Source organism: Xenopus tropicalis, chromosome 5 (genome assembly GCF_000004195.4).
Source record: "Xenopus tropicalis strain Nigerian chromosome 5, UCB_Xtro_10.0, whole genome shotgun sequence".
In the NCBI taxonomy this organism is placed as follows: domain Eukaryota; kingdom Metazoa; phylum Chordata; class Amphibia; order Anura; family Pipidae; genus Xenopus; species Xenopus tropicalis.
Window position 1 is genome coordinate 20,773,666 of NC_030681.2, and position 16,135 is coordinate 20,789,800.

Here is a 16,135-nt window from a genome sequence, read left to right on the forward strand (position 1 = left end):
ATAAATCTTGGGATGTTATGGTTTGTGGCTTGGGAATGCAGTGTGATGGATTGGCTTTGTGGCATGACTCACAGCCTATGGTCTATGTCAGGGGTCCCCAACCCTTCTTACTTGTGAGCCACAGTGAAATATAAAAAGACTTGGAGAGCAACACAAGCATCATAAAAGTTCATGGAGGTGCCAAATAAGGGCTAAGATTGGCTATTAGGTAGCCTCTATGCACACTATTGGCTTACAGGGGGCTTTATTTGGTAGGAAATCTTGTTTTTATTCAACCAAAACTTGCCACCAAGTCAGGAATTCAAAAATAACTCCCTGGTTTGGGACCACTGGGAGCAACATCCAAGGGCTTGGTGAGCAACATGTAGCTCATGAGCCACTGGTTGGGGATCACTGGTCTCTAGGAACCAATATGGCTGTACATCTTGGCCAATTTTGGTCTTACTGGCTGGCAGTTGGTGCACTTAGGAGACCCTCTACAGCCAATTTTATTAGACCAGTGGTTCCCAAACTATATGGCTGGCCCCTTAGGGGGGCCCTGAGTAGTTTAGTGGGGTACATAATGAAGGCACTTTTATACGAAATTAAGGGTAAATGCATTTTTGTCACATACTTATTCCTGTAAGCCTAATTTAACCTTCACCCATGTTAAGATTAGGGTTTAACACTTTTTTGCCCTGGATATTTATGGAAATATGATTAACGTTTTAAAGTTAATATATATCTGATACCTTGTAATGGATTGGGGCCCTGGCCACATTTTAGACCTTAGTGGGGGGCTCTGACTAAAAAGATCCAAGGACTCACTTCTTAACGGCTCGACAGAACCCATGCTACAAGTTGGATGTAGTTTCATGGAATAAAATATGATAGGTCTGATACAAAAATCTGATGTGTAAACTACATAAAAGGATTGCTATCCAACACGACATGCCTGTCTGAGAGAATTCTGCATATTTATTCGACAAGGTAAAATCTTATGGTGTCTTTCTTTTCGTATTGAAATACATTGTCAGATGTAGATGCAGGAACAAAATACTCCATTCAACCTTATCTGATCCGACTTAACATTACAGCCTATGGGGATCTAATTTTGTAGGATCCTACACAATCTTGTGCTGTTGAGTTGCGGGTGTTGCATGACAAGATCATTTAAAATCTTGACCACTAAATCTGACCAAAATCTCCCATGGAGTTTAGCCTTTAAGCTGGTCATACATGCACCAATATAATCGTATGATTTTCAGACCGTGTGTTGGCTCCAAATTATCGTCCCTATAATTTTCATACCATGGCAATCGGTCGTTAAGTCGATCAGACAGGTTAGAAAATTTTGGGCTGATGACGATAAGATCTATGAATGTATTGTGGATCTGATATCCTTGGGTGACCTACAATGCATTTCCAAGAAGTCACTTTAATACTATTGGTGTCTGCCAACTTTTTCATGTTCAGAACATCTTCCGATTTCTCCTACAATTTCATTTTGAATGTTAGTTTTAGATCATTGCATTTAAATATACAATCTAATCTATACATATCTGAACGTTTGTCAGAGGAAGACTGAAGCTGGCCATACATGTCAGATTTTAGACTATCTTTTAAACCGATCAATTTTAGTGCCCAAACAGAAATTCTCCTGTGCTGAATGGGGCAGTATCTCAGCCATCCCAGTGAAAACAGTTTCACTAAAGTACCAAATCTCAGTTTCTCCTACCCCAGATTCCATTAGTAGCCACAGTGAATTTAGCTTGTGAGGTTATAACCTGCCATAAAAAGCAGGAAAATGCAGATTAATTGATTCCTTTTATTTTCTCAGTGAGTAGATTAAAAAGTGGAAGCTTTGGAGATTCACACCTTTTCCTAGACACAATGCTTTTGTCCTGCTAAACTTTGCCTTTCTTCTGGCTGATAAGCATGAACATGAATATATGTGTTGGCTATTCTTCCACTGCACCCATGCCTAAATTTACTTTTGTTCCCCCCCTCCGAAACTGCTCACAATTACTCCCAGTCTCGCTCTCAGGTATTTTTCCAATTCAACACCTCAATTACCTACAGGCTTTTGTCATTACTACTGCCTCATTATCAGCCACTGGTATTCCCCCACACATGAACTGGGTCTTTATTTACTGTCCCCTACAATCATATAACCCCACGCCTCTCACTTCCTTAGCTCTCCAAATGACCCTGCTTTATACTACTTTAATGCACATGTCTTATGTTTATAGCCTATTCCACCCTTCCTCGGGTTTTTGTCTTTTTATGAGGGGATTATGGATAATCTAGGAATGATGCAGCACAAAGTTTAGAGATAAATTAGCAAGATCATTATTTTATTCTTCCATTACATTTGTCTTAACTATGGTCAATACCTCATTTGTTTTAATGCGTGTTGTGCACTAGAGCAGTGTCGGGTACCTAACCCTTCTATCCTTGCAGCTCTAACACAAAGGGGGCAAAGTCTAGGGAAGTTACAACTTTATTGCAGTAAATCTTATTTAATTTGTAACAGGGGTTTGGCATTTGTCTGCTTTCACATTCAAATATGTCCTCAACATTGCATTTTTTCTCTTAATCCTAAGTATTGAGGCTAAATGACTAGCATAAGCTGTAGTAAAAACAAGCCGAGGCCATAATGTTTCTCTTTCAGGAGCCATATTAGTATTCATGCCACGCGTGGAGGTCCCTAAAATATAGGGTGTGGCTGTCCTGATACACAGACAGTGTTTATAAAAAGATGCCTAAAAAGGTTTTCTGGAGCCCACTAACTTCTAGGTGTCCCCATTACACATTAGTGTAGACAGCACTCAGTGTCAAACAACAGGACTTGATACTGGTATAAAATTGGCACATATCACTTGCCATAAGTCAGGCTTACCTCAGGCACGTTATGGTCTCTAAAGGTGGCCATACAAGGGCCGATTGTAGCTGCCGATATCGGTCCCTTGGACCGATTTGGCAGCTTATTTGCCCGTGTAGGGGCAGGAACAAGGGACATGCCCAACCGATATCTGGCCTGAAATTGGGCAGATATCGATTGGGCAGGTTAAAAGATTAAGTCGGATCAGGGACCGCATCGGCTCGTTGATGTGGTCCCCAAACCGATTGCCGCCCCAAACGATCAAATTAGCCTACATTTTCCCCGATATCACCCACCCGTAGGTGGGGATATCGTGAAAAGGTCCGCTCGCTTGGCGACCTCGCCAAGCGAGTGAATCTTCACGTGTATGGGCACCTTTAATGGCCAGATTTCCAGGCAGCACTCATTCAGGCAGGCCATACAACAAACATCATATTTTACATTTTTTGTGCAGTCTGATTGGTTGCTTTGGTAATTGCTTTCTGACACTGACTCCCTGCTTGGGGAAACCATTGGCCGTTGCTGCAATGGTACAATTTAGCCATCTGTTTATGCACAGGAATCTGCCCTTCTGTTCTTACTTTGAGTCACCATATTATAGCATTTGGTAGCTTTGGCATAAGAATCAGCTTGGTTTTAGATTAACGGTGGTCACATTTAGTAGCCGCAGGCAGTGATCAAGGTCAGCAGTACTGACAAGTTTTGGTGCGGAACTGGTTGGTTTTGCTGGACAAAACTTGAAAGTCCTTTCCTTTTTTTCCTTGTCCCATGCCCTTCACTCAGCACAGGGTTTTCTCTGTAAGTCCTGTAGCTATTAATCCTGCCTCTCAAAAATGTCACCATGCTCGTTTTTCCATCTATAAACATGGGGCCCTCCACTTCCTGTTTCCTCAGGGCTCCATTAAGTCAGAAAAGGCAGGGATGGGGGCAGTGCTTAGTCTGTGACTTGTCCAAGAGACTAATCACCTATAATGTGAGCTGGCAGTAAGTGCCTGGAACCATGTTTTTTCCCAAGTAAAGATTTGGCATTAAAGCTGACAAACATCACCGGTGATGTTGCCCATAGCAACAAATTAGCAATTAGATTTGAACAGTCATCTACAAGCTAGAAAACAAAAGCAAAGATTTGATTGGTTGCTATGGGAAACATCACCTATTTGTACTAGAGGAGAGTGGAAATCTGTTTCTAAAAGTTTACTAAGGCGTGGAAGTATGGCATAAATTAAATTAAAGGTGGCCATACACATTGAGATCCGCTTGTTTCACAAGGTTGGCAAACTAATAGATCTTTTCCACCTAAAGTGGGCGATATTGGACTAATTTGATGAAGATATAATCGGTCAGCGTGAGGACCGCACCAATAAGGCATTGTGGTCCCCAATCCGACCAAAAAAGTCAAACCTGCCTGATAGACACCTGGCTGATTTTTGCCCAGATATCGGTTGAGTAGGGCCATTGGGGGAGGGGGCCCATACACAGGGAGATAAACTGCCGAATTGATCTAAAGGACTCAAATCAGCAGCTTATATCTGCCTGTGTATGGGCACCTTAATTCTATGCACATGAAGTCAAACAAGCAATATGCAGCTTGCAGGATTCAGTTGAACTACAGCTCGCAGCATCCTCTGACTGCTGAAGGGAGAGACGAAAGTTGCGTTGAGAATGTAAAAGGTGAATGATTAAGGGCTGTGTCAGACGGGGAGATTAGTCACCGTGCAACAAATCTCCCTTGTCGCGGGCGACTAATCTCCCCGAAATGCCATCCCACCAGTGAGAATGTAAATCGCCGGTGGCATGGCATACGCAACGCGGTGATTTGCGGAAATCGACAAAGTTACCTTGAGAGGAAACTTCGGCAATTTCGGCGCCACGTATGCCATCACAACGGCGATTTACATTCTAGCCGGTGGGATGGCATTTGGGGAAGATTAGTCGCCCGGCAACTAATCTCCCCTCGTCTTTCACAGCCCTACTAGATGCCACTGTAGTTATGTATGTGTTAATCCTTAAAGGAAAACTAACCCAAAAGTAAGTTTTGTACAATGTTCTGTATTGTACCCGTGAACATTACCAAGGAAGGGAAATGTTAGGAATTTAGGCCTTAAGTCCGGGGTACAAAAAGTGGCAAAACGTCCAGTATCGATCCTTGTATGATGAGTTTGGGGTTTGTAGCAGTTCCGAGCGCTGCCGGTAAGCACTGGCCTATCATAGTGAGAGCAGCTTTGCTTTTGTCATAGCCTTTGTGTGCATCGTTTATTCAGCATTACCTCGAGCAAGTTTCAAAGTGTCATATTGGAGACCAGTTCCAACAGGTTTCTGGTTTCACAATTTTCCATTTAACAACGTGGGCGAGGCAGTTTCATTGTGCTTGTACGGCTGAACTACAAACCTTTGGCCAATCAGAGGGTTGTATCGTTTTATTTTTAAAAAAAAACAAAAAACCCCACTTCTGCCAGCTGCCTATCTAAATACTGTTACACCGTACGGTGCATATGTATTAGCATAGCTTTCTAATAGAAGCACTACTACAGTGATAAAGATAATAAATGATTAACCCATTGACGATCACTGATCTTCCTTTTTTTTTGTTTTTAAAGGGACAGTATACATTCTTTTATGCTGAACATACTTTTTGCTTATTTTTTTTTTAATTAAACATATAATTGGTTTCTGTTCTTTCTGGCAGTAAACAAAAATATAAAGCCAGTTTCTCTTCAGCACTTCCTGTCCAGAAGAGCTGGAAAAAAAGAATGGTGTTTTGCAGAGCTTATCTGCTATGTAACCTGAGCCTTTCTCCTTTTTTTCCAGCTTGAATGGCTGCACCCATGGCAACACAGCAGCTTTGTTTATATAAACTATAGTAGTCTTTCTGAAGCAAACGTTTACCAGTGCAGTGCAATAGTATATAATATTGTTATTACAGGTATGGGACCTGTTATCCAGAATGCTCGGGACCTGGGGTTTTCCTGATAAGAGATCTCTCGGTAACTTGGATCTCCTACCTTAAGTCTATTAAAAAAATTATTTAGACGGTAATTAAACCCAGTAGTATAGTTTTGGCTCCAATAAGGATTAATTATATCTTAGTTGGGATCAAGTACAGGTACTGTTTTATTATTATAGAGAAAAGGGAATCATTTAACCATTAAATAAACCCAAAAGGGCTGTTCTGCCCCCAATAAGGGGTAATTATATCTTAGTTGGGATCAAGTACAAGGTACTGTTTTATTATTACAGAGAAAAAGGAAACCATTTTTAAAAAGGTGAATTATTTGATTACAGTTGAGTCTGTGGGAGAGATGGTCTTTCCGTAATTATGAACTTTCTGGATAATGGGTTGCTGGATAAGGGGTCCAATACCTGCACTTTGATACACATTAATTTTTTTGGCATTACTTATAAATAAAACATAAAATAATAAAAGATCCCGGCACTGTAGCAATGGCACCGTCGCCATGTTACCATTATAGCTAAAGGTGGCCATGTTGAACAATCGAGGCAGACAGCTACGTACCATGGATTTCAATTGTTTTGGCATCGGCTAGGTTTCCAGATTTCAGTAGTGTTCCCTTGTTCATAGGGCAGTAACTGCACGTGGCCAGTCCACCTTATCATTTAAGTAATGATATCATTAAGTAATGATTGGTTGCTATGGGTCACTATATGTGGGCAAATATTTATTACATTAGCCCTTACGCTGGTAAATCAGCGCATTCATCTTATTGTTTCATTTCTCTGTATATGAAACCTTGCTCCAAGCAACTCCTGTCACCTCACAGCAATGGAAATTTTGCTTTTATTTATCCATTATTTTCACATGTATATTGATTATAGGCGTGCATATACATTTTTGTTCCTTTTCGTTCAGACAAGCTGAAGTATGTTAGTAGTTCTATATGTAATCTGACACTGGCCCATTTGTACTAATGAAAGGGCTGAAAGACTCACTAGTGTTGGGTGAGTCCCTTTGTGCAGGGCTGGATTCTTCCCTCGCAAACGTGATTCTGCTCTGTATTCTGCCCTGTGGCGGTTTTTCGTGATGCCGTTTCCCTCACTCTCTTGTGCTTACCTTTCCAGATTCAGAGGGCGCCTGGGGGGGCTGCATCGCTAGTGCAGAGAGCACAAATACACTGCACTGCAAAAGGCAAGTTTCTGGTTTAATAACCAGAATTTCATCTCTTAAAGGGCACCTGTTATCCTTAAATTGTTTCCTTCACTGGAGGTGCGGGTTAATGGAGCTTGCACTCTGGTATTTTTTAGTTATGGTGGAATTTGTCCATATGAATCTGATATTTATAAATCATCTAATACAGTGCTGTCTAACTTCTGTGGTACCGAGGGCCAGAATTTTTCCGAACTACGTGGTGGAGGGCCGATAATGGAAGACAGTTTTGACCACTCCCCTTTTTCAAAACTTGAAACCACACCCATGTTATCACATGACCATACCCATATTAATGGTTGTAGTACAGCAAAAACCTTCCATACTCTGCCTTCCCTACCCTGCCTGTGTGTGCCATACTCTGCCTGCCCTACCCTGCCTGTGTGTGCCATACTCTGCCTTCCCTACCCTGCCTGTGTGTGCCATACTCTACGTTCCCTACCCTGCCTGTGTGTGCCATACTCTGCCTTCCCTACCCTGCCTGCGTGTACCATACTTTGACTGTGTGTGCCATTCTTGGCTGATTTATGCCATACTTGGCCTGTGTGTGCCATCCTCTGCCTGCCCTACCCGGCCTGTGTGTGCCATCCTCTGCCTGCCCTACCCTGCCTGTGTGTGCCATCCTCTGCCTGCCCTACCCTGCCTGTGTGTGCCATCCTCTGCCTGCCCTGCCCTGCCTGTGTGTGCCATACTCTGCCTGCCCTACCCTGCCTGTGTGTGCCATACTCTGCCTGCCCTACCCTGCCTGTGTGTTCCATACTCTGACTTCCCTACCCTGCCTGTGTGTGCCATACTCTGCCTTCCCTACCCTGCCTGTGTGTGCCATACTCTGCCTTCCCTACCCTGCCTGCGTGTGCCATACTTTGACAGTGTGTGCCATTCTTGGCTGGTTTGTGCCATACTTGGCCTGTGTGTGCCATCCTCTGCCTGCCCTACCCTGCCTGTGTGTGCCATCCTCTGCCTGTGTGTGCCATCCTCTGCCTGCCCTACCCTGCCTGTGTGTGCCAAACTCTGCCTGCCCTACGCTGCCTGTGTGTGCCATACTCTGCCTGCCCTACCCTGCCTGTGTGTGCCATATTCTGCCTGCCCTACCCTGCCTGTGTGTTCCATACTCTGCCTGTCCTATGCTGCCTGTGTGTACCATACTCTGCCTGCCCTTTTACAGCCTGTGTGTATGGCACACACAGGCAGCATACAGTGACACAATGGTGGCACTGCTCCTACAGAATGCACAAAAACTATTAATTTAAAAACTTTTTAATTGCAGTACCACCTCAGTATATGTTCTTTTTGTAGTGTGCAGGGATTATTTGTGGGTTTCTACTGCTCCTACAGTCTGTCTGAGGTGTGAACAGTGGAACAATGTGGGTGATTACAGCCTGAGCCTGAGGTGTGAACACTGCAGGATATGAACAGTGCAGAGATTAAAAGGTGTGAACAACACAGGGGATTACATTTTGTAAACAATACAGAGGTTTTACATCCTGAATCTGAGGTGTTAACCATGCAGGGGAGCGGGGGGCCTGCCCTACCTTGCTCTACCCTGCCCTGCCCTACCCTGCCTGTGTGTGCCATACTCTGCCTTCCCTACCCTGCCTGTGTGTGTCATACTCTACGTTCCCTACCCTGCCTGTGTGTGCCATACTCTGCCTTCCCTACCCTGCCTGTGTGTGCCATACTCTGCCTTCCCTACCCTGCCTGTGTGTGCCATACTCTGCCTTCCCTACCCTGCCTGCGTGTACCATTCTTGGCTGATTTGTGCCATACTTGGCCTGTGTGTGCCCTACCCTGCCTGCCCTACCCTGCCTGTGTGTGCCCTGCCTGTGTGTGCAGTGTTCACGCCTCAGGCTCGCGAGTCTTTTTCGGCGATTTGCGCGGAATCGCGCCGCCGCGTCTGCCATCCCGCCGGCGACTTACATGTGCGCCGGTGGGATGGCAGGGTAGACAACTCGGGGAGATTAGTCGCCCGCGAACAGGGCGTTTTGCCGCGGGCGACTAATCTCACCATGTGCCAGAGCCCTAAAAATGGGAAAGACAGGGAACATGAAAGGTTATGGCGTAATTTCCACAACTGACATTTTCTCTTGTGCTTGCTAGACCTGAATCAGTTGATTCTGAACGTACGGACGTGTGATTTATTTGTTAACAAAGATAAACCTATCTAATCTTATAACAGCCAAACCGCTCTCATGAGAAGACTATATAAAGGTGTTTATTGTTAGATATGAACTGTGTGCACATGATAATTAGCTGCTACCTTAGCCCTTAGTATTCTTACTCCTTAGGATCTAATGATATTTCTCGATAACCAGTGCCTTAAAGGAAATGTAAACCCTTCTGCTGAACATACTTTTTGCCTATTTTAATCGCGAACAATCTAATAAGTGGGCATTGAAACGACTCCATGTTTGGTTTTATTAGATTACCTGTGCGCTCATAATTCCACTGCATAATGAACTCCTGCTAACAAAACAGTCACAACAAAGGGGCACAGGAAAGGTGCAGGGCACTATAAATTTGTCATTAAAAAAGAGAGACATTTCCCAACGTTTTTTGGCCACTAGAGACTGTTGTTAGGGCCACAGTTTTTGTATAGTTACAACTATTTATTATTGTATTTGGTTAGTTTTGGATATTTCCAGTCAATATCCTTTGCACTGAGTGCCTACCAATAAGTTTTTTTTATGGTGTGCTCAGTGCCACCTCAGGGGTCCTTGCAGAAAGAACCTGCTCATAAGAGGCTGCTGCTGAGAAATGTCAGAAACTAATGTATCAGTTTAGACAGAGACTAGGCTTAGTGAGATGTAATTAGCATCCCAAACTGAAAGTTTCTTTTTTCTTTTCTTTTTTTTTTAATACTTTGAGAATGTGCAGTGCAAAGCTTTTAAATGTAAATGAACAGCGCCACCTAGTTGTATGATCTAGTTTTATTTGCTGGGCTATTAAAGTTTACATGTATGCTGCGGGTGTTTAGCACTTAGAATTAAAGTAGAACTAAAGTCTAAAATAGACTTTGGCTAGAAATGCTATATTTGTTATACTCGCCGTACTCTAGCAGGACATCCGGATTCATAAGCCCGATACAAGTTATAAATCCAGGCTTCCCACTGGAGATCACCATTGTGGATGAATGATGCTCAGTGTGCTATGGACTGCTGTTGAGAAGGTACGCTTAGGGATCATTGGAAATCTCTGCATTAGCTTGCAATGGCCCCAATGAGTGAAATTTCTCTACTCTCTATTGAATTTTAGGGATTTTTGGAATTTTTTAAAGGGAGAAGTCTTACTTCTTCTTCCATTGACTGGAGTAACTATAGTGACAGAACACCTCAGTCACTTAGGGACCATTCCGTCTTCCCTTTAGTGCTTGTGGTGTGGGTGTTGAAGGGGTCGACAAAATGTCGACCTGCACCCGTACCGACCCGTGGCTTTGTGTCTATTTTATAGACCCGAACCCGCCCGGCCTATGACATCACTAAGGGGTGAGGCAGGGCAGGCACATGCCTATAGACTCCACCAGACCCAGAAGTGAGGCTCAGTTAGGACGCAGGTGGGGATGGAGGCAGAAGGGCTTGACCCACACCCACCCGTGACCTGCTTTTGATGTTGTGTTGTTGACCTGCACATCAGTGGGGGGGGGAGGTGATGTTGATGTTGAAGGGGTGGAGAGTGGTGTTGGTGGATGACTGGGGGGCCCCCATGTCTGTAGATGGCAGTTAGCTCCTGATCTCCATAGTTATGTCCCTACCCCCATTCTCTTTCCTCTCTTTACCATCTCTCTGCTCCCCTCACCTTTACCCCTTCCCTGTCTCCATTCCCATTCACTTTCATTTCCTTGACTGTCTCTTAACCCATCTGCTTCATCTCTCCTCCCCTTCATTATTCCTACATATCTAGCATACCTGTGTATCTACTTCCCATGCATGTCTCTTTAGGTTATAAACAGTGTGTTCTTATGTATATATGGATATTACGTACACATGTATACACGCATACACATACATGTGTTGTGGGGGCAGTAGTGAGTAAACACTCAAGACATTGCTTATTCCATTTAGGTTCATTGTGATTGGCTACTGTAGCCTCAGTTGGCCAGTCTATAATAAGGCAAGGGACTGGTAGCTAGATTCACAAGCCTGTGTATCCGCTTCCATAGAATATCATACGTGTTTGGGCTACACTGCTAAGTTGGTTAAATGCCAGAAGCGAGTCTTCCTTCCAACCCCTGGCTAAATAGCAAGTAATACATGTTATAAAAGCGATTTACCTGTTGATTTTTTGAAGCCTGAAACCTTCTGCTCTGCTATAACTGGTTCTTCCAATGGGGGACTGTCCCCTTTAGGGCAATTCTCAGAAATATCAGAGGAAACTAAATAAGCTGGAATGATGGGGAGGTTTCAGTTTACTGCCCCAAGCTGTGAAACCAACTATAGTAGGAAAAGAAATTAAATGACCGATATGCCCCAAATCTATCACTAGTCATTGTATGTGTCCTATTTTGAATCCCACAAATCATTTGATTCCCCTCACTGTTACAAGAGATTTTGGAAATTGGTGTTCTACAATCATTGTTTCCAAGGGGGCCTAATGGGATTTTCAGACCTGTCCCATTGACTCTGGCTGATTTATTTACAGATGCTGATTGGGAAGTCTGTTGGGAGGGCTCCATACGCAGACCCCTGTATGGCTAACTTTAGAGGGCCCAGCCCCCCTCACTGTGACCGTTTAGTGTCTTTATTGTTTATTTCCCAAAGATGATGAGTCCCATCTGGAATTAATATTTGCCAGGCTATGGCTTGTATCACCGTGGGGACACATTGCACCTGTTAGGCTGATGCCATACGTGGCGTAGGGCTGATATTTTCGGCAAGCGGAAAAACGCTTGGCGAAAATTCAGCCCTACGCCTGCTACTTGTGCCTGCACCCGAATGAATGGGATACGCTTGGGTGCAGGCACATGTAGCCGATATACGCATGAAAACACAAGACTTTGCATTCTCTCGCGTTTTCATGCGTATATCTGCTACATGTGCCTGCACCCGAACGTATCTCATTCATTCGGGTGCAGGCACAAGTAGCAGGCGTAGGGCTGAATTTTCGCCAAGCGTTTTTCCGCTTGCCGAAAATATCAGCCCAACACCACGTCTGGCATCAGCCTTACCGTATTATTCAGCCGCGTCTTTTTGTTCCCTTACTGTGTGCTGGCTCCGTGTATAATATGAACTGTCTGATTGTCGGGGGGAACATGTGAACATTTGGAAAGTGAAAGGTAGAGTTGGAACATTGTTTATAGCTGCGTGGGTTGTTGTAGAGCTGGCCCTTCTCTTTAGTCTTCACATCAGCCAAGAGTCAATATCCAGAATGAGTTGGGGGGACTTATATAATATTAGAACTGAAACACCCATTACCCCCAACTGCTAATTAAAGGAACACTGTCACTTTTATAGTATTTACTGGTTTTTATTCATTCTATTAGTGACCTTTATTGAGATTTTTAATCAAACCCAAATGTGTTTACTATTTAGTAAGAGATAAACACTCCCTACTACTCTGTGCTTCTTGTTATTAAGCTGAATGCTCAAATATTTTTGGGTGGAAATGACTTGGCTTTACTGGTTACTGGCCTGAAAATAACATGATGGATTTTGCTTGTGAATTCTTCTGTAAGTTGATTTTAGATTTTTCATTGACTCCGTTCTGCTTGGTTTCAGCCCATGATTAAGTGTCTTTAGGGCACGAAACGCATAGGACAGATGGAGATGCTGACTATTTTAATGTAGCTTTGAGTAAATTACTTTTGTGGGTCCTTGTGGAGTAATTTCAGTCCATTATTTTTACTAATTATAGTTTGCTACTCTATATAACCCCTTTGTGGCCTAATTTGCATATGCAGATTTGGGTTTGGTATTCGGCCGAATCTTCCATGAAGGATTTGGGGTTCAACCGAATCCCAAAATCGTGGATTCAGTTCATCCCTAATATCGAGAGAGGCATAACCATATTTAGCTCACTGGTAGGGACATGCATGAAAGTCAGCTAACCATGTGGAAACTAATGTTCCCATTTGTTCCATATTGAAACATAAATCCTGCAACATGATAGGAGCTGTTACATAAAGTGGAATTAACACAGACATGTCGTGCTGGCTTACTTCACATAATAATCCTACTTTTTCAAGAATTATACAATCAAGCCCACAAGGTGGCCCTGTTGGATCAGATTAGTTTTTTCTGTAGAGCTGTAACTTACAACGCTAATGGGAAAGGGCACACTGGCCAATTCCAGGCATTATGTTGCCCGTGATAGGTGCCAAAATTCACTGGCTTCCCATTTATTTCAGTGGCAACTGTATAAGAGCACAATTGCACTCTTGGGTCAGGAAATGGTGATATATCTGAGTGACTGACACCGAATGCTCAAGTGCAGGTAATTCCTATTAGAATGAATGTCAAGCAAACCTGATCGTTTTGTAGATTTGTACTTACCAAAAGAAATCAGTGTCAAAACTCTTAAATAACCTCAAGTTGGGTATCACTGATAAGTTTTGCACCATCTCTCCCTACTATACCTGCTATCCCACAGCCCCAGTCCCTTCCCAGAGGCTATTATCCCACTGCTACTATAGGCACCATCTCTCCCTACTATACCTGCTATCCCACAGCCACAGTCCCTTCCCAGAGGCTATTATCCCCCCACTGCTACTATAGGCACCATCTCTCCCTACTATACCTGCTATCCCACAGCCCCAGTCCCTTCCCAGAGTCTATTATCCCCCCACTGCTACTATAGGCACCATCTCTCCCTACTATACCTGCTATCCCACAGCCCCAGTCCCTTCCCAGAGGCTATTATCCCCCCACTGCTACTATAGGCACCATCTCTCCCTACTATACCTGCTATCCCACAGTCCCTTCCCAGAGGCTATTATCCCACTGCTACTATAGGCACCATCTCTCCCTACTATACCTGCTATCCCACAGCCCCAGTCCCTTCCCAGAGGCTATTATCCCACTGCTACTATAGGCACCATCTCTCCCTACTATACCTGCTATCCCACAGCCCCAGTCCCTTCCCAGAGGCTATTATCCCCCCACTGCTACTATAGGCACCATCTCTCCCTACTATACCTGCTATCCCACAGCCCCAGTCCCTTCCCAGAGGCTATTATTCCCCCACTGCTACTATAGGCACCATCTCTCCCTACTATACCTGCTATCCCACAGCCCCAGTCCCTTCCCAGAGGCTATTATCCCCCCACTGCTACTATAGGCACCATCTCTCCCTACTATATCTGCTATCCCACAGCCCCAGTCCCTTCCCAGAGGCTATTATTCCCCACTGCTACTATAGGCACCATCTCTCCCTACTATACCTACTATCCCACAGCCCCAGTCCCTTCCCAGAGGCTATTATCCCCCCACTGATACTATAGGCACCATCTCTCCCTACTATACCTGCTATCCCACAGCCCCAGTCCCTTCCCAAAGGCTATTATCCCCCCACTGCTACTATAGGCACCATCTCTCCCTACTATACCTGCTATCCCACAGCCACAGTCCCTTCCCAGAGGCTATTATCCCCCCACTGCTACTATAGGCACCATCTCTCCCTACTATACTTGCTATCCCACAGCCACAGTCCCTTCCCAGAGGCTATTATCCCCCACTGCTACTATAGGCACCATCTCTCCCTACTATACTTGCTATCCCAGAGGCTATTATCCCCCACTGCTACTATAGGCACCATCTCTCCCTACTATACCTGCTATCCCACAGCCACAGTCCCTTCCCAGAGGCTATTATCCCCCCACTGCTACTATAGGCACCATCTCTCCCTACTATACCTGCTATCCCACAGCCACAGTCCCTTCCCAGAGGCTATTATCCCCCCACTGCTACTATAGGCACCATCTCTCCCTACTATACCTGCTATCCCACAGCCACAGTCCCTTCCCAGAGGCTATTATCCCCCCACTGCTACTATAGGCACCATCTCTCCCTACTATACTTGCTATCCCACAGCCACAGTCCCTTCCCAGAGGCTATTATCCCCCCACTGCTACTATAGGCACCATCTCTCCCTACTATACTTGCTATCCCACAGCCACAGTCCCTTCCCAGAGGCTATTATCCCCCACTGCTACTATAGGCACCATCTCTCCCTACTATACCTGCTATCCCACAGCCCCAGTCCCTTCCCAGAGGCTATTATCCAACTGCTACTATAGGCACCATCTCTCCCTACTATACCTGCTATCCCACAGCCACAGTCCCTTCCCAGAGGCTATTATCCCCCCACTGCTACTATAGGCACCATCTCTCCCTACTATACCTGCTATCCCACAGCCCCAGTCCCTTTCCAGAGACTATTATCCCCCCACTGCTACTATAGGCACCATCTCTCCCTACTATACCTGCTATCCCACAGCCCCAGTCCCTTCCCAGAGGCTATTATCCCCCACTGCTACTATAGGCACCATCTCTCCCTACTATACCTGCTATCCCACAGCCCCAGTCCCTTCCCAGAGGCTATTATCCCCCCACTGCTATTATAGGCACCATCTCTCCCTACTATACCTACTATCCCACAGCCACAGTCCCTTCCCAGAGCTTTTATTCTTCTGCTCTGACAGTGCTGCTGGGCGTCAATTATGTTCATATTTAATGTCATTTCCATATGGTACTGCTTGGTGACCTTTGTTTATAAAATTATTTTTAGCTTTCTACTGCATTTCCACATTTGTCCATTAGGTGTCACCCTTTCTGCACCGGCAGTTGTCTGGCATCTACTTTTCTCAGAAAAATAAAACAAATGTGTAATTTAATGTAATATTATTTGTTTGGAAAGTGCTGCAGGAATTCATCACCATCCCAAACAGAAGAGCCTGCAGTGCCATGTACTCCATACGCAGCCTCCTCCTAGCCTAAAGTGGCACTGACAGCCACACAGTATGGCATCACTATGTTACAGAAATTTGGCCAGATGCTGTTTTAAGAACCTGGCTGGAAAAGCTCTAAAAATCAATAACGGCCTATTAAAATCAAATACGATTTCACCTGCTCTTCACTTGCGTTTCAAATTATTTGCAGAACTGTATATAGCATATTGGA

At 44.5% G+C, this 16,135-nt stretch overlaps 1 protein-coding gene across 1 annotated transcript in view; it reads left to right on the plus strand.

Annotated features, from left to right (window-relative positions):
* The window catches only part of msh2 (mutS homolog 2), a 74,680-nt gene that overhangs the window by 12,255 nt on the left and 46,290 nt on the right, over positions 1-16,135 (plus strand). The gene's annotated exons all lie outside the window — the stretch shown is intronic.